Source organism: Panicum virgatum, chromosome 9N, assembly GCF_016808335.1.
Source record: "Panicum virgatum strain AP13 chromosome 9N, P.virgatum_v5, whole genome shotgun sequence".
Classification (NCBI taxonomy): Eukaryota; Viridiplantae; Streptophyta; class Magnoliopsida; order Poales; family Poaceae; genus Panicum; species Panicum virgatum.
The window spans coordinates 48823480-48833745 of NC_053153.1; the positions used below are offsets into that span (position 1 = coordinate 48823480).

The 10266-nt window shown below is 42.7% G+C and overlaps 2 long non-coding RNA genes across 4 annotated transcripts; both read left to right on the top strand.

Annotated features, from left to right (window-relative positions):
- The first annotated feature begins 831 nt into the window (after positions 1–831).
- LOC120693046 lies at positions 832–2855 on the top strand. Of its 2 annotated transcripts, XR_005682839.1 has the most exons (4): positions 832–1356; positions 1427–1530; positions 2329–2418; positions 2598–2855. It is a non-coding gene; the product is annotated as an uncharacterized LOC120693046 (long non-coding RNA). The 2 variants fall into 2 exon arrangements; XR_005682838.1 differs by having other exon boundaries at positions 840–1530.
- A 4398-nt stretch (positions 2856–7253) lies between these two features.
- On the top strand, positions 7254–9890 carry LOC120688044. Of its 2 annotated transcripts, XR_005680949.1 has the most exons (3): positions 7273–7466; positions 7563–7819; positions 8032–9890. It is a non-coding gene; the product is annotated as an uncharacterized LOC120688044 (long non-coding RNA). The 2 variants fall into 2 exon arrangements; XR_005680948.1 differs by having other exon boundaries at positions 7254–7466; positions 7563–9890.
- The last annotated feature ends 376 nt before the right edge of the window (positions 9891–10266 follow it).

Consider the following 10266-nt stretch of genomic DNA (forward strand, 5'->3'; position numbering starts at 1 on the left):
TTGCTGAAAAACTAACTCTTTGGACAACTGCACCGACGTTCAACAATATCTAGCGTCGGTTCATCCGGTGTATAGATTTTGCCTCAGCTGCTGAGTTCATTGAACCGACGTATTCAACTTTCCTGGCGTCGGTTCAACCGGTGTTATCAAAACTCCCAGACGTGCTCCAAGTCAATGCACCGACGTATGTAATTTTCTTAGCGTCGGTTCAACCGGTGATACTAAAATATCTCTGTCTTGATTGTTTTGACTTGGTTTCTTCACAGTCTCTTCAATCTTCGAATCCTTCGGGCCTAGTTACGCCTATCTTCTCTTTGTCATCACTTGAACTTAAAAACCTGAGAATGATCATCTGAACAATCATATTAGTCCAAGTATTGTGTGTGTCATCAATCGCAAAAATATTATATTGAAATATGGCATGAGAGGCCATTTTCGCTACAGTTGCACAGCTTTCTCTGGGTTTCCACTAGATACGCTGCCATTTTTAAGTAATGTTTGATCAAGCACATGACCAGTTGAGTTATTATTGGTACAATGGATTACCAAAATGCTTTCCCTAAGTTTGGTTCCAGCCACACTTTACCTTAGTCAAGTTTGAGAGTTTGGTACGTCGCCAACTGAACTTAGATAAGATTTTTTGGACTCGACGGCATAGATCTAGTCATAAAGTATGACAACATTTGATTCCCTTAGTCGTCATAGTAAAGTGTAGCTCCTGCCATTTTTTTGGGGCTTTCCACTCTTATCGCTAACTTTACTTCACTATCAGAATTTGGAATTGCCACATAGCTGCCGAAAACCTCTAAGGGCATATACAACGGCCATTATTGCATCGTCTTTATCTGGTTTATTGCAATTAGCGAGGTCATTAACTCAAAAAACGGGCGTTGCCGTCGCCTCGCCAGACGCCGGCGCGGGCTCATGGCCCGAGCTCAAATCGACGCCTCGTCGCCCGTTGTACGGCGCGGCGGCGACTCGGCGATGGGGCGGGGCGATCTGGTGCTCCCCGGGTTAATTTTGGCGGCAAGGCGCGAAAGATGGCGCGAAATCCCCACGGGCACGCGTTCTTTCCCTCCTTTTATTCTTCCCTCCCCTTCACAAATCCATTGCAGGAGCTTGGTCCTTCCCGGCGACACAATGGGGTCGGAGAACCAGCAATCTGCACAGCGGCACGTGAGCTCCTAGTTGCGTCGACGGCACGCCAGCGAAAGGATATTGCGGCGCGGGCGAGGGCTCAAAAGCTCGGGACGTCTTCCATGGTGATGGCAGCGCACGGGAGGAAAGCTGCGACGGCGGCGCAGGAGCGGGGTCGTCCGCCCGTAGAGGAAAAGTTCAGCGGCCGAAGCCTCGCCGGTAACCCATCATTTGGCGCCCCCCCCCCACCAAGATCGACCGGCGGCTGTATGTTTCCGGCGAACCCAAGGTCCAATGGCGGCATGTCTCCGGCAGCCCCAACCTGACTTCGTCGACCATGGCGCGGCATCAATCACAGTCTCAACCATGGATTCATGGCGATCCCAAAGAATGGTATATTTTCTGAACACAATACTGTAGGAATTTGGGTGCAGCCTGAATTCCAATGGATGTTTGTATGCTGTAATCTCTGAATGCCTCTCTGAATCTCTGACATGTGTGGGTTCATCTCTGAATCTCTGACTGAAATATTGACTGGAATGCATCTCTGAATCTCTGAATGCATCTCTGAATTCCAATAGAGATACTGAGATGCATCTCTGAATTAGGACACAATATTGACTGGAATGCATCTCTGAATCTCGGACTGAATCTCTGAATCTCTGAATGCATCTCTGAATTCCAATAGAGATACTGAGATGCATCTCTGAAATTTGATGGTCAACCTAACGCGTGGATTCCAATCATTACTGTTTGTATGCTGTAATCTCTGAATTTCAGGCTAGCTGTTCATGCACTTCACGTGTTTATTTCAGGTCATCTTTTAGCATTTGAACCTTTCCAGTCTTTTAGCATTTCCAGATGTTGCACCCTAATTCTTGGACCAAAATCATCATGCTGTTTTTTGTTTCCCTTCCCATCCTACAAACTAAATGGTGTTGAGAACTATATTTGCATCCTGTAAAAGTCAGTTAACAATACAGCCTGTGAAACTAAATATTGGTCTTCTAGTCCTGTCAATGGTCTTGAAAAATATACATGTTATCAGAAAAGGTTCAGGTTTCACTTTATTCCAGTTTTCAGTTAAGTTTAAGTTAACTTTAGCTTCAGCTAAGTTAAGTTTCAGGTTCAGTTGTTCAGTTAATTTTCAGTCTACTGATAAAGTTCAGTGTATTGATCTTTTTCTGAAAGATACTGGGCTCATGACGGATGAGGAAAAGGTTGATCATGTTGGAACACTGAAGTATTTGAAGAAGACATTGTTTCCTGATATGTACTAAGGTGAGTTTCAGTATGGACCCATTTTTTGCCACATTTTATTGTTCTCTGAAACTCTGAGTATAAACCTGTATGGAGATGCATAATCCCTGTCCTGTTTTCAGTTAGTCCTGTTTTTAGTCACTGAATTCAATTATCTAACCTTTTGCCTTGTAAAGTTGTAATCTTATCTATTGTTTCAGGTATCTGACCTGTTTGGCATTGCTGTTGACACCTTTCCCTACATGATGTGGGCTGCATCGACCTGTGTCAGAATTAGTTCAGAGCTTAGAGTTCTTCCTGTGTCAGAGCTTAGTTTAAGATTAGTTCAGAGCTTAGAGTTCTTCCTGTGTCAGAATTATCATGGAATTATTCTGTAATCTTTTGTTTTGGCCTACATGTCTGAACATGCTTTTCTGAATGTGTGTGAATGGAGTAAAATGAACAGGTTCAACCAGCCACATGTGTCCTTTCTGAATGTGTGTTTCATTGTGTAGATGGACAGGTCCTGGAAATGAACAGGTTCAGTCGGCCACATGTGTCTTTTCACTTTCTGTAACTGCATATGTATTGTGGGCGTCAGTTATCATTCAGGGTGTGAACAGGTGTCATGCGTTTGTGTGTGTGTATATATGTACTTGTAGGTCTTGTGCTTGTAGGTGCACATCTTTTTTCCTGGGTACAACATGTGCATGGAAGATATGCAGGTCTGAGAAGTGGGGGTCTTCTTCCAGTATCGGCTGGGATCAATTCTTTTCTGTGTTCACTGCAGCCATGTTGACTGAAGAAAAGTGACAAAGGTATGTCGACTGAATCATAGGCTGCATCTTGATTGTGGTTCTCATGCATAGTTTCACTGCTCACTGTCATCGACATCCTTTGTTTTACCCCTCTGTAACTAACAATGCTTGAATCAGAAACTGAGATACATCTGATTTTTTAATGCTTGTAGTGTGTAACAGAGAATGACATATAAACATTCAGAAAGCATTTTTACCACCATGTCATGGTTATAACAAAATGAATTATGGATATATCTTTGCAAGAATTAGATCAAACCTTCCTGGTCGAGATCAATTTGTTAGTTACAGATTTAATTCCAATGTTAAAGATTATTTTGCAGAGAAAGGTATGCATGTGTTCTGCACTTGCAAATTCAGAATAGAGAGGTATGCCGATTCTGGAATTGAACAGCCTATTGATAGTTGCTTGTTTGTTCTAAATCTTTACCAGGGATACAATTCAACTATGAAAAAACAAATCCCAGGAAATGTGTACAAATTATTTACTTGCATGTGACTTATTTGCATATAAATATATTATCCATGTGATTTATTTCCATTCACAAATTATTATTTCATGTATGCCACACAACAATACACAAAGATCCATTTCACATGTTTGATCACCATGTCTTATGTGCCTAGGCATGTAATAAATAGCTAGCAGACAGCCACACAGACAGACCATTGTACAGGTTGTCTGCTCTATCGTCTGCGTGCAAACAGACGGCAGCCGTCTAACCATTATACATGCCCTAAGGAATGTACCAAAACTGGCAAGGAAATGGCCGCAGCCAACTACCAAGCAAAATGTGTCAAGAAGAGAGAACCAAGAAAATTTAGTTTCCTTTGCGGCCAATAATTTTCTTGGCAGTTTGAGCAGCCAAGGAACTTAATATGCAAAGAAAAAATATTCCAACTGCCATGGTAAAAACTTTCCTTGATAGCGGACAACCGCCAAGAAATGGTGTTACCTTGGTGGCCCATCAATCGCAAGGTAAATAGTTGTTTCCTTGGCTACCACCAAGAAAACACATACTATACAACAACAAAATCTATATCTATGCTATAAAAGTTGAAACATTTGAAATCTTTTCTCACCAAAGTTAGGCCCACCTTACCTCTCACGGAGATCTCACTTGTCATGCCAAAAGTTTTGACGAAAAGTGGTGGAGTCCTATTTTTTGATAGATAGATAATGTTTCCACCCAAAAGCCTTATTTTTTCACCAAAAGTTTTACCATACCTACCGCTGTTTTTTTGGAAGTAAAAAAGAGAGAGAATGAGTTGAAACATTTGAAATCTTTTCTTACCAAAGTTAGGCCCACCATACCTCTCACGGAGGTCCCACTTGTCATGCCAAAAATTTTGACGAAAGGGGGTGGAGTCCTATTTTTTGATAGATAGATAATGTTTCCACCAAAAAGCCTTATTTTTTTTCACCAAAAGTTTTACCATACCCACCGCTGTTTTTTGGAAGTAAAAAGAGAGAGAATGTTGTTTTTTGGAAGTAAAAAAAGAGAGGATCGCTGATTTTGGGGGATGCTGCTTTTTTGGAAGTAAAAGAGAGAGGATCCCTGATTATTATACCCACCACTATTTTTTTTGGAAGTAAAAAGAGAGGATGTTGTTTTTTTTGAAGTAAAAATAGAGAGGATCATTGATTTTTGGGATGCTGTTTTTTAAAGTAAAAAAAGAGAGGATGTTGTTTTTTGGAAGGAAAATGAGAGAGGATCGCTGATTTTTTGGAAGTAAAAAAGAGATGATCGCTGATTTCTGGGGCTGCTATTTCTTTTTGGAAGTAAATGAGAGAGGATCGCTGATTTTTTTGGAAGTAAAAAAGAGAGGATCGTTGATTTTCTGGAAGCAAAGGAGATCACGGTCACGTTCCTTTGCCGATTGTCCCGTTTGTCCTATTCCGGCCGCCGATTTCATCGCACAGCACCACGCACTAGGTGCCAGCTGCTCGGCGCACTGCATGCCCGCCCGTTCCTCCACCGCTCTTGTCGCACGTCACCGTGCTGCCTACCCATCTACTCGGCGTGCTCGCACGTCACCACGTGCTGCCTGCCCGGCCGCGGCCTTGCCTCCTCGACGCTGTCCCTCCGCCCCACGTTGTTGCACGCTGCCGTGTTCTTGATTGCACACCTACTCGTTCAGCTACTTCATCACAGTCATGGCCTCGCCTGCTCGGAATGCTCCATCCGCTCCACGTTGTAGCGCTCTGCCGCGTTTTTGACTGCCCACCTACTCGGCGCGTGGGGTTGATCGTCGCCATCGGTGCCCCTATCCACCGAGAAGGGTGCCATTGAGGTGCGAGACTTCTCTGGTTGGCGCCATAGGCGGCTTTGGTCATTGCCATCCAGCAGCCTTGTTCGCCGAGAAGGGAGCATAGAGGTTCGAGGTTTGACTCATAATTGGCCTCTAAACGTCTCCCCCCTCCTACATGTTTGCTCACAGAGGTGATTCTTCGTTTGATTAACTAGCACCGAGATGATTCTTTATTTATTTTTTGTTGTGACATATTTTGATCGGTTGAAGCAAATTGATGGCCGCCGACCATTTGGAGATATCACAAATACCTTGAATTGTCATGAGCGACATTCATATGATCAACATCATAACCAAGCTGTGCAAATGGTATGTTCATGTGATCTTGTTATAACATTTTTATTTTAGTTTTGCACATAATTCATAAACTGTAACATTTGGAATTTCAGTTGATTGCACCGAGCAAAGAGAAGTTAAGTGACAAAGTCCTAGGGAGAAATATGCAGGCATGCCAGATAATGAAAAAGCCGAGTTGAATGCTAAGAGGCGAGAAAATTATCATCGGAAAAAGGCCGAAAGAGAAGCTGCTTGGAATGATACACAGAATTTTGGTATAATTTTTACAACCCGACACATCAGTATGTGAGTTTGCTAACTCAAAATGTATTAACCATATGTAGGTGTTGCTCCTTTGATTAATGAAACAGATACGTCCAATGGTGTTGTTGAGCAACCGACTTCTTAGTTAGATGGGAGAACCACAACAGGTATATTTAAAAAAAAAATTGTACCCATAAGTGTGTGAGTCTGCTAACTCAAATGCATTTACCTTATGGAGGTGTTGCCCATGTGATTAATGAAACAAATACGTCCAATAGCATTGTTGAGCATCTAACTTCTGAGTTAAACGATTGCGAATGATTTTGATGATTCATGGTTGCATCGCAATGATACTTTCCAAACAATTCCAATGGAAGATAGGAGCACTCTATACAGAGCATATGGTATTGTTAATTATTCATATTATAGCTAGATCATATGCATAGTATCAATTCGCTAAAGTTCTTACGTTTTTCGAACCATGTGATAGTTCTTCCAGAATTGTGGAGGGCGAAAGACAGAGAAAAGGTGGAGCAAAAGGTACCTTAATATGCTAGATGATTAGAAGGCTAAGAAAAAAATGCCAACAAGCGATCAACTCGGACTATCAATTATTCCGATATTATGGCCAGTGTTGCAGCCAACGAAAGATTTGCACATTTCTTGAAGCAACATTATTTCTATTACAACATATATGGTTTATTTCTTAATCTTTTATGTTTATATATATTCTTGTTAGAATTTTGTTGAGTGTGCAAGAATTTTGTTGAGTGTGAATAAAATTATATATATTGTGAAGTATTTTAAATTTTATTATTAAAAAATAATATTTGTGCCTCAGTTTATAATTACTCTGTATTGATATTACTACTTATTATTTTGTATTCTATAATATAATAGCTATTGCATAATAATATTTTTAAATATAATTATTTCTTAAACATGTGATATTTTTAAATATAATTATTCTTTAAACACGTGCCTATACACGTGCACATCCACTAGTATTGATAAATTTTAAAATATAGTTAACTACACGTTACCCATGCATTTAGCCAACTCATCTCTTAGTGCGCACACATCAAAGGCTAGATCTCATTTTCATAAGCAATAAAATGACGACTTATCCCATGATCATTATAGTGCATTTACCCAGCAAGCCTCGAGTAAACGCATGCATGGCATGTACAACGGCGAGCCCACCCCGTAGACATGCACGTTTTTTTTTGTTGCAAAAACACCCCTCACGACCAGCATTTACTGAAGAAAGAGAACGACACCGTCGTCTCGTTCGTCGACGGCTTCGGCGCGTACTCCAAAACCAAGCGACGAGGAGCACCACCGCTGTACGAAGCGTTGCAGCTCAGCGACGGCGGCGAGGATCTGTTGCGCGCGTGGGGAAATCTGGTGGTGCCAAAGGTTCGCGCCATCTTCCCAAAAAAATCCCCTCCTTCCCTTGATAAAATCCCTCGATGCGTTGGTCCTCTTCCACCTGTGACGGCCACCATGTCGCAGCTGGCCGAGAAGGCGGCGGCGGCGGCAGCGCAAGATCTGCTCAAGGTGGATGCGGCTCGGATGCGCAAGTTTGCTACGGTGCAATCGCGGAAGTCCCATGGGGCAGCTGCGTAGGCGGAGTCGCGGCGAGCGGCGACGCAGATCTGGAAGGACAGGGGGAGCTACAACGGCGGCCAACAAGCAGAGGAGTTCAAGCGGAGGGGCGCAACGGAGGAGTTCAGCCGGAAGAGCAGACGATTTGGGGCGATTCAAGGGAGGTACGCTGCACACCTCATTCAACAATGGAAGTTGCTTCTTCGCCGGGCGCGACGACCCACTCGCCGGCGATTCGTCCGGGGGCTGCGTTGTGCATGCCGTTATGGCGTTCAGGGGTGCGGCCGTCTGATCAGAGACGCTCACCCCCCAGCTGTGCACGCAGTCGAATGAGATTTTCTACCCGCCGCCGCTGGCCATCTTGTTTTCTTCTTAGGCGGCCATGATCCGGCTCCTTGCCGGACGGCTGGAGCTCGACGCGAGTGCATCATCAAGCGAGGGGAAATTACGACAAGTGCCCGGCCACCCGCGTTGGCAGCTGCTTCGGCGGCGCTGGACAGAGCCCCGGCATGCAACCATGGATGTGTCAATCTTGAACAGATCCTGCAACATGGTAACCCAATTCTCGATGTTGCCCAATTGTCGATTTATCTCCTAGTTTCAGCACGTAGCTGCAGTTAGTTTTGAATTTGCAACAAGAACAACAATTATCTTCTCTTTCCCCTCCTTTGCATTAGGAATCTGTAAATGCAAGGGCCAAAATTGCTGTCAGTCAGGCTGATATTTGGTTGTTCACTCAACCTCAAACATTGCTTCTGTCAGAATGTCCTCCATTATAGATCGAAACCCACGAGCCCCGTTTCTTTTGCAGCCGCTTTCTTTGCTATTAGATGCAAAGCATTTTCCGTGAAATACAGCTTGACCTGAGGGAAAACAAGCACAAACAGATTTCTTGGTTATGAAGTTTTTTTAATCAAAGCTTGCAATTAGTTCGATGATCTCTAGAGTAATCAGACTAACATTGTTTACTTTGAACAACTTCTTGTATTGCTTTCCTATTGCATTTTTCAGCTCCCTGAGCACCTGAAAAGAGAATTAGATATAGTGCTAATTGCAAACTTAGTCAAATAATTTTACTACCTGGACCAACCGCTCTTCACTGAGATCTGTCAGGCCAACTATTATAGGCAACCTTCCAATGAATTCTGGGATAAGGCCGTAGGCAATTAGATCATCACTTTCGCTCTTAGCAGAAAATTTTTGTACATTTTCCTGAATCGAGTTAAAGATGAAATATTTTTGTACATGTTCATATTCAGTTAGCATTCAAGTTTAAGATGAAATATCCCATGGTTGTTAGATGAAATATCTCAGCATCTACTTGATACATTCCATAATGATATCCTGTTGTAGTGTGTCCATAATGAAGTATTTGAAACAGAAATTATTTGCTAAGAATTGAGGTAAGTTTCCTACACTTCACTAGAAAATTGTCATTTTGTCATTTCTGAAACCTGATAGTAGATTGTTTTACATGAATTTGTTCTGAATTTATTAGAGAGAGTTAGAATCCTGAACCAGATTGTTATCTGTTAGTTTCCAGCATAGCATTTGTTATATTTTTTTGACACTCCATGACATCTGTTTACATATGCAGGTTGGGTTTTAGAAGCTGACAAATTTAAGAGAGCAGTAACCAATTTGAGTTAAGAATAATTCATTAACTTGCATTCAGTCTGACCATTAACTTGCCTTCAGTCAGACCATTGACTTGCATTCAATCTGAAATGTCTCTGTTTGCTAAATTACTGCATACATCAACTGAAATGTTCAATGTTTTTCCATTTCCAAATCAATGTTGTTGTCGTCAGTCTACAGAAGGTATAAAGGCCTTTTTTTATTTTGACTTTGTTCTGAATTTGTTAAACTTGGCACTATAAAAGTAGACAAAATAACCTGTTTCAGGGAATGCACATACTGCTCTTGGTATGGTGAGTCAAACTAGTGACTCAGAGCAATGGCAGTACAGCTGTTTCAATTTAAGTTTCAGTTTACTATTATATTTATAAATGGTAGCAGTCCATGTTCACTGCTATTAACGTGACTTGCAAGTGACTGCTCCTAGAACCTCTTGTATGTCGTGTGTATGTGTTTTTTTTTCTTGCAGTCTATCAATTCAGATACTGTTCAAATTTTGACACTCCATATGCTTCAGGTGTTGAGGTGTAGTTGCAGGGCTGATGTCAAAGCTGCAAGGCAAATGTTTGAAGAAGATGTTGCCATCTGTTATTTAGATTCAGGATCTTGCCAATTTGGATTGTTGCCATCGCTTATTCTTTTTGTGAACTGATGCTGTGTGATATTGAGGAACGAGAGTACTCTATTCTGCTTGTGATGAGTGAATTGTCAACCGTGCGGTGTGATCGTGCGCTTGGTCTTTGGATTGCAGGTACACGAGCATCGAGTGTCGACGGGGAGCTGCCGTGGAGGTGCTGTGGCCGATGGACCGTGCGGTGGACGGCGGTGAAGGGCAGCCGGGACCGGAGCTCGGACCGGGCGGCAGCTGTGGCGTCCACTCCTGGATCGAGGGCGCAAGCGGCGACGGAAGACGGGTTTCTTGGTTTGCGCCACAAAACCAAGGAGGCGGACGGCGGTTGAAGACGCCAAGTCG